At 37.6% G+C, this 8,263-nt stretch overlaps 1 protein-coding gene across 1 annotated transcript in view; it reads left to right on the forward strand.

The window, feature by feature from the left end:
• The first annotated feature begins 3,775 nt into the window (after nucleotides 1-3,775).
• Nucleotides 3,776-8,263, forward strand: part of hgfa (hepatocyte growth factor a) — a 38,101-nt gene continuing 33,613 nt past the window's right edge. The window contains exon 1 of the mRNA XM_014004183.1: nucleotides 3,776-3,873. The gene's annotated coding sequence lies outside the window, so the exon portion shown is untranslated. The remainder of the gene's footprint in view (nucleotides 3,874-8,263) is intronic.

Here is an 8,263-nt window from a genome sequence, read left to right on the forward strand (position 1 = left end):
ATGTGAAATAACTCGTTCTCAGCTAGCCTAGCACTTAACCAGTTTTTAGCTCAGTATATCAAAAATGACCAAGTTAAAGCTATTCGAAAATCGCTCTGGTGGCCATCTTGAATTTTTTATAATTTTAGAACAGCATGTTCTTGGCTAATGTGTTACAGGTTTATGGTTTATATGTACTAAAATGACTGATTTATAGCTCTTTCTAAACTTAGGGGTGACCTTTGACCTTGACCTTTGACCCCATGACTCTAAAATGTCTAAGGCTTATTGTTGACCCACATGTCAAGCTGTAAAGTTTGAAATTGTAAAAGAAAATTGTGTAAACAAGTTCAAGTTAGCAGAAAATCATGAAGAAAAACAAACAACTAAAACAGCCAAAATGTAGCCAAAACGAGCAAATAAAGAGCACATTTGCTGAATTAAACAGAAAGAAATCTAAATGCTAACAAATTGTTGCAAAATTTTGTTGTTTCATGTTTAATTTACAAACGGCTAAACAGTGACAAAAATAGCAGAAAACAGCTAAAAAGCACAGTAAAGAATTATAAGGGTTTAAAGCATTTCAAAGATGTTGAAAACAACTCAATTCATTTTCAAAGAGAGCAAAGATGGCCGAAAAAAGCTAAACAGCTAAAACAGTATAAATTGCACAATTACCAAAAGTAATCCCTTCAGGGAGTATCCTGAAGGAGCTGAAACTGACATGAATGCTTAATGAGCTTTCACACAATTATAAATGTCAGTTTTTAAGAAGTACTGAAGAGTTTGAGGGTTCCCACAGCTTTCTGCCTAAAGAAAATCACTTGTTCTCTGTAGTTTCTTTTAATTGTAAAAAGATTTTTAGAATATACAGTTCTAAAAGACAAGACAAACTGAAGCTCTAAAGAACATGACATGTTTAATGAAACCAGCTGCACTCTGTGGTTTTGTCCTGCTGTTAAAGAAAACTACATGTAGATACATACATGGCATCATTGGTAAACTGAGAAAGAGATGTGTACAAACGACCAACTTTATGATTTCAGTGCCTCTAAATAACCAAATATGCTTCCAGTTGAGTTACGTTTGAAAATGGTGCCACTTACTGTCATTTACATCTAATATCACATTTAAAAACTGTACCATTTACTGAAGGAAAGTTGAAAATGCGACACACACAGCACTAAAACAAAACCAGGGGATAGTTGTTAATGTGTAAGTACTCTGTACACATTGACATGTTTGCTAAAATCTTTTATTTTTATTTGTATTAAACCTGAAAATCACATATTTAAACTGTACTTTACACATCGCAAACTAGCATCCTTTAAATCCCTTCCTTTAGCTAAGCAGTCCCATCATTCTGAATGATGTCAATATTTGTTTTAGACTCATTTCTCCAAATCTAATCAATGAATCATTTTGTCAGGGTTCTATTATGGAAAAGCCCCTTCATTGTGTTAAAACCAAAACTATTAGTGATTTTCCACATGGTCTGAGGTTTTTTCTGTAACTTTAATAACCTAACAAAAACAATGTGGTGAAACTAACAGTGGTATGTTTGCTTCTCTCTTACTAACACTTAAGAAGTGCCATATAGTTGAACTCGTATTCTCTTGTGGAGAAACCTATTATATAACATTTATGCAACGTAACAGAGGCACGCCGTTATGTCTCTGGAATTGTTTCCCCGTGCTGCATGGTAATGGCTGACAAAATATCCAGTGTGCTTCAGCTTTCGTGTGTGATGTTTGGGAAGCATAATATCCTTGGTGTCAAAGCATTTGTTCACAGTAATAACAAGGGTTGATCAGCTAATTCTGCCGTCCTCTTGGGAAGACGGCATTTGGCTTTGCTGCAAAAAGAAAACCAGATCGGGGATGTTTGAATGCACTATTTAGKCTTACTGGTTCAAGCCATTTGTGATTCATTAACTACACACCATACCAGTGATTTAACCCGTTTACTTCAAATCATGAATATTTTGCACAAGAGAGAATCTTTTGGAAGATGTGCAATCCCTTCAAAATGTAGGATTTTACGTCAATCAAAAAGAAAAGAATAAGTAGGTCCTCTAGATGGGTTCTTCTTTAGTGAAACATTTAGTCTCTCGTCCAAGAGACTTCTTCAGTCTGAGTTTCAGGTGAACTCAGCCTTATAAGCACTGCCTCCACATGGACAAACAGGTTAGTCACATTCAAAAGAAGGCCATCGCCTTACAATGGGCTTGATTAGCTCTATTTAGCCACATGCAAAAGAGGGCTATCGCTTAACAATAGGCTTGATGGCGATGGCCCTCTTTTGCATATGACTAAGCTGTTTGTCCATGTGGAGGCAGTGCTTATAAGGCTGAGTTCACCTGAAACTCAGACTGAAGAAGTCTCTTGGACAAGAGACGAAATGTTTCACTAAAGAACAACCAATCCAGAGGACCTACTTATTCTTTTCTTTTTAATTTTTTTCTACCTGGATTGCTGAGATGCATCAGGACAATTTACGTCAATCTTTTCCAAAAATTGATCTCCCGATCCATGGACTACACTTCTCTCGACACCACCCTCTGTCATGATTTCAGTTGTACTTAAGAGTAAATATATCCTTGTCAAAACTCTGACAAGAAAAACATGGCTTCAAAATATCAGCATTATCACTGTACAACTCAGTCACCAGATTAAAAGTTAAACCTCTTTTTTGATGGGACTGTTCTGGTTCTGGTGAGTAAACTCARTTTACTAAACTCAGCCTTGGTGCCTTTTTAAGAGCTCATTCCATATTTCAGCTGAACATTCATGCTAAAAAACTGGTAGCAGTGCATGATACCGCCTGGTAGCTATAGGTGCTGGGTAGGAACTAAGTAGATATTGTTTTTTACACAGTAAATACCAGATATGTAATTACCAAGTACGTAACCAGTATGTACCAAATTGCATTATATAGTTCTGACAAATTGATTCTAGTACCATATGAATATCTGTTATTCAAGGTTGTGCATTTTCATAGAAGTCACAAAATCTAAAGGGAATACATCATGCAATATCCATCAGAAGAAGGTACATTCTGTGTCATAAGAATTAGATCTGTATTTGGCAGAAGAGTGGAAATATTCACGAGTTGAAGTTTTTTGGGGCTGAAAATGCCGGTATGGTGGTTTGTCTTATTTTGGCCAGAGAATAACATGGGAAACAAATGAAAATGCAGTTCATCTAAATGCTCAGAACACTGGAAAAACCACCAACTCCAAATGCTTTGTTTTGCTCTAAGTGCTAAAAATCAGATGCTGTCACCTCAGGAATAATATTAACTCGATATGATCTAAAGTGTTTCTGATTCTGTTGGTGCTCTCTTTCTGAACTGTGTGGGTTGGCCTTTTTTCCTTCCTGAATCCTGAGGATTTCTCAGTGTGTTTTAACTTCCTTCCACTTCGGCAGATGATTAGCGTGTCTGTCTTTCTCAGACTTTTGGATTTGTGACGGGGTTTTTTGGTGGAAGTCGGACCTCACCAGACCCAACTTTGGGAGGGTTTCGGTGGGTGTCTCTTTAAGTCTCCCTCGATTGTGCTTTAACCGTGGAACTTGATTCTTCAAAAATCACACTTGTTTTAAAAAAAAATGTGATAAAGCAAAAGTCTTCTTATTAAAAAGAAAAAAAGAACAATGTTTATAATGCTGCAATGAAATGTGTTTATTCATGTCAAATAAGGTATATTCATAATAAAATTTTGTGATTAAAATATATTGCTTTATGTGAAGTTTTCTGCCTTTTTTTATTGGAAAAATGTGTTTTTGTCCACGATAGATCAACACACTTTCCATTCGGTTGTGAGGAAAGCGCTTCATGTCTGATCTACCAGTGAGGAGCCGACAGAACTCTAAATCCTGCCAAAAACAACATCCGGTAAAAGAAACACAGGATTCATACTCACAGCTGCATCTCTATACAACAATGCGCTTTTGTTAATAGGTTTACAGTATTTCTTGTTTTTTTGTATATTTTTCTCCCTCTGGGTGCTGATCTAATAGGTGACTACTATCATTAACACTGTCTACTTCAGTACCAAAAACCAGMTGGGCCGAAGTCCACAGTCTTCCAGAGTTATTCCTCCTCCTCGCTGCTCCCAAAAGTCAAACTACTGGTTCAGTTTACTCTTTTATTATGGGTGTTAAAACTAACCGTAGTTCTGTGTGGAGCTCAAGAAGCAAGCCTGAAAACCTTAAGCTGCTTTGGGACATTCAGAACAAGGTCAATTATGGAGTCTTTAGTATTTGTTTTTAATAAAAAAGGATCTTTATTGTTGGTAGCACTGCTGCTGAACGACTGCACTGAGACCAATAATGTCAAATTATGGATTATAAAGATTTTGTGACAGTACAGAGCAAAGCTTGAATTGTACAGAAAATGATAAAAATGTGGATTCATTCTGTTTATTTAAGCAGTTTTAGTACATATAATATAAATTATATTTCCTTAAGTGGATATAGAATACAATGTGAAGTTTAATGCCTTAAGCCATGTTTTCTGATGACAGCATCTTTCCCCTCCTGGGTTTCTGTTTCCCCCCGAACTCTTCCTTTCCTGAAGTGTTATTCCTCGTCTGTCACGGATGAGTTGCGATGTCAACAGCCCGTGGATTTCCTGCCAGCAGCTCTGTGTTTTGCGTCTGGCAACAGGACAGCCCTGTTGGTTTACACTGCGGGGTCACATCTGTTGTGTTTTTGATTGTTATCCCAAGCCTGTTGGCCTGTGTCCCTCCCTATCTGGCCTCAAGTCCCAAAAGTAAACAGCCTCTAGAGTAAATGTGAAAAGTTTATTAAGGCGTTAATTACATTTAAAACATTAACATTAACAGTCCTCTCATTACAAYACAGGTTTTTTTGGACAAAAAATTAGGTGAATCTTCACGAGCTGCCTTCAAATTGTCTTTATATCCATACACCGTGCTCCAAACTTTCATTCTTTTCTGTAAAACGAACAAGATTGAGTTTCTGTGTTCTTCCTTTGTGCTTTACAAAAGCTGTTTGTAAAACCCAGTTTGTCTCCATATGGACCCTGTTTTGTGTCCACAGACATCTGCACAAAAGTACAACAAACTTGTTTGACTTTTGCACAAATGCAGTCCTCAAAGAGTTCTTTACGCACACGTTTCTTGGAAAGCAGGAACTTTTTTTTTCTCTTTGTGGGTTCGACTTGGGTAGAACGAGCAGGTTGAGCTTGACGTGATGACAGAGTGAGGATGAGACCACCAAGGCATTGTTGTTTTGTTTTCTTTCCGCTCCGCCTGCTTCTTAGCTCTCCTGTGTAATTTTTAGAGCGTTGATTTTGTGGCAAAATCTACGACTTCAAATCTAAAATGAATTTCAGCCTTCTCATCTAGATTTTGACGCCTCAAAAAGTTGTTTGGCTAAAATTTAACTCCTCAGGAAAAAAATCAAATCTATTTTTAAAAATAAGAACACGATCATAAGCTTCTTAAGAACCTGACAAGGATCAAAACCACAATATGAATGTTAAACCATTGTTTATTCAAAAACTTCACCAAAACTGACTGAATCTGACTCTTTTTATTGCCCAAACACTTATTTGCACTGTAGATTAAATGTCCTGATGCATCTCAGTCATCCAGGTAGAAAAAAACAAAAAGAAAGAATAAGTAGGTCCTCTGGATGGGTTCTTCTTTAGTGAAACGTTTCATCTCTCCTCCAAGAGACTTCATCAGTCTGATGAGTTTCAGGTGAACTCAGCCTTATAAGCACTRCCTCCACCTGGACAAACAGGTTAGTCACATGCAAAAGTGGGCCATCACCTAACAATAGGCTTGATTRGCTCTATTGTTCATAGAGGGTCATGTGCCCCATCACCTGACTTATTGGTTTTGATGCTGTGGTTCTTTGGTGTCGTGTTATGTGTATGTAGTGAGTGCAAGCGGGGCTCAACGTCCCCTTGTTTTTGTCTTTTTTTTTTCCTTTTTGTGTTAGTTATCGTTGGGGCCCTGATTCACACCTTTGAAAGAGCTAATCAAGAGTTAATCAAGCCTACTGTTAGGCGATGGCCTCTTTTGTATGTGACTAACCTGTTTGTCCATGTGGAGGCAGTGCTTATAAGGCTGAGTTCACCTGAAACTCATCAGACTGAAGAAGTCTCTTGGACGAGAGATGAAACCTTTCACTGAAGAAGAACCCATCCAGAGGACCTACTTATTTTTTTTCTTTTTGTAGATGAAATACTTGTTCGGAGGTCGGCAGCAGCGGAGCTTTCCGGTTACTTCCATGCATCACATTTAAAACCCAGGTGAAGGGAAACTCTTTACCAAAACCAGTCGTCTTAAACAGATGGCTTCAGAAAAACGTGAAGCCTCTCTCAAGTTTCCAAAACAGCTTTATGCTCCAAATATCCTCCACCTGCTCTGTAACTGTACAACTGTGGATTCCTGTTAGGAATTCTCTTACTTTGTGACTCATCTGCTGGTCATTATTGGACTTGCTTTGTTGTAATTGCTGCAGTCTGGTAGTGTTTGCTTTGTATGTTCCTTTCATGTTTTTTTTAAGGAGACCAAAAAGAAAGTGAAGCTCAGGTGGAGGTCTGTGTTGGAACAAGAGGGGYGACTGTACAGTAACCACTGCAGATGTGAAGCAATCTGTCTCACTGGGGCCACACAGTCACCAGCATCAGCTTTAGTTTTAGCTATTTTTTTCTCTCTTTTTTTACTTTATCTCAGAAAGGAGAGCAGGAGAATAAAAAAAAACAGAAGCATTTTGAAAATAGAAAAACAAGTTCTCAAATTGCTGACTTTAAATGATGGAAAAATATCTTGTTTGACCCTTCAGTTTTATTAATGCAGCAATAAGTTTTAGAAATGTGAGTTAAGGCATGTGTTAAATCACCAATGTCAACGTCTTTTCCCAAACCACCATATTAACTTTAATATTGAGGAAGAAGATTGAGATAAAACATATGCCTGCATCTATCGCACGTGTTACAACCTATAGCTAACATTTCTAGCATTTTTGTAGAATTTGTATAAATATCGTTTTTTAACAAGATAATTCAGAATAGTTGCCACACTCAAAATATGGCAATATTCTATTAGCCAATTGTGACATTTAATAACTTTTGGCTTAAAACATAATTTGTTGAGACCACCTTTTAAATGTCATTTAACCCTCTTGGTTTTCTTTTTTCTTTTCTTTTTCTTTTTAAGGTTTTCTATGATGAAGTCGAGGGCCTGGTCAGGGTAGTTTCAGGCCCTCAGGTTTTATTTTTACCCGTATGTGCTTAAAATCATTACCGTGGTTGCGATACAAATGAATAAGATGACAAACAAAATTGGATTTGTCTCTATGTTTAACCAAAGGAAAAAAAACTTGAGCTAAGAAAACTAGAAACCATTGACGTTGGTGGATTTCACAAGAAGAACAAACGTGTTTATTTAATTTGGACGAGCTCGCTCAGTGAAGGAAGTGCTTCACGTCTTGTTTGATTAAAGTAATTAACCAACAAAACAATGAGTCAGTCGTGAAAAATGAGAACATTTTTTCTGGGTGCTGACTATTATTTGACTTATTCTAACAGTCAATAAATTTATCCCCAGTCACAAACAATGACTCACTTTTATGCTTTTATGGGTTGTGTTGCAGACTTGGATCAGATTGATCAGATAGACTGAAGTTACGTAACACAGACAGGCAGACATTTAGCTCTGTCAGAGTGACTTATTTCCTTTGTTGTGAGCTGCAGGTGTCAGGTCAGCGCTGCGACTCAGCCCTTTCTATGTGTACAGTCACACACTGTGATTAAGCTCCGAGGTCTGGCACCAAATAAAGAGTTTATCTCTTAAAGACCCTCTGACACGCCAAGCCTCATTAATAGCAGTTAACTGAAGCTTCGGCTGCACGCAGCTTTATGCAGACGCTGCCTTAAAGCACACTTACTGCACTTACACACGGGCTGCAGCAGATAAACAAACTTGTAAAACCCGCCACGCCTACACATACAAACATGTTTGAACACTAATTAGTTCGACTCTCCTGAAGCAAAAGTGGCTCCCCTGAACCACTTACAGTCCGCCACCTGGGGTGCACGCCACTCGTGCGAAGAAACTTCAAAGTGTTAGTGCAGCTGTGTGTGGCGGTGGGATAATTAAGTGCAAATGTGTGTTAATCAATGCATAATTAGTGCAATGGAACTTCTTTTTGAAATGTTAACATAGGTCTTTGTGAATTAAGAGATAAACCATTTCTTCTTTATCTTATCTAAAACTCCATCTATATACAATATAATATAATATAAT

This window comes from Austrofundulus limnaeus, unplaced genomic scaffold, assembly GCF_001266775.1.
Source record: "Austrofundulus limnaeus strain Quisiro unplaced genomic scaffold, Austrofundulus_limnaeus-1.0 Scaffold22, whole genome shotgun sequence".
NCBI lineage: Eukaryota > Metazoa > Chordata > Actinopteri > Cyprinodontiformes > Rivulidae > Austrofundulus > Austrofundulus limnaeus.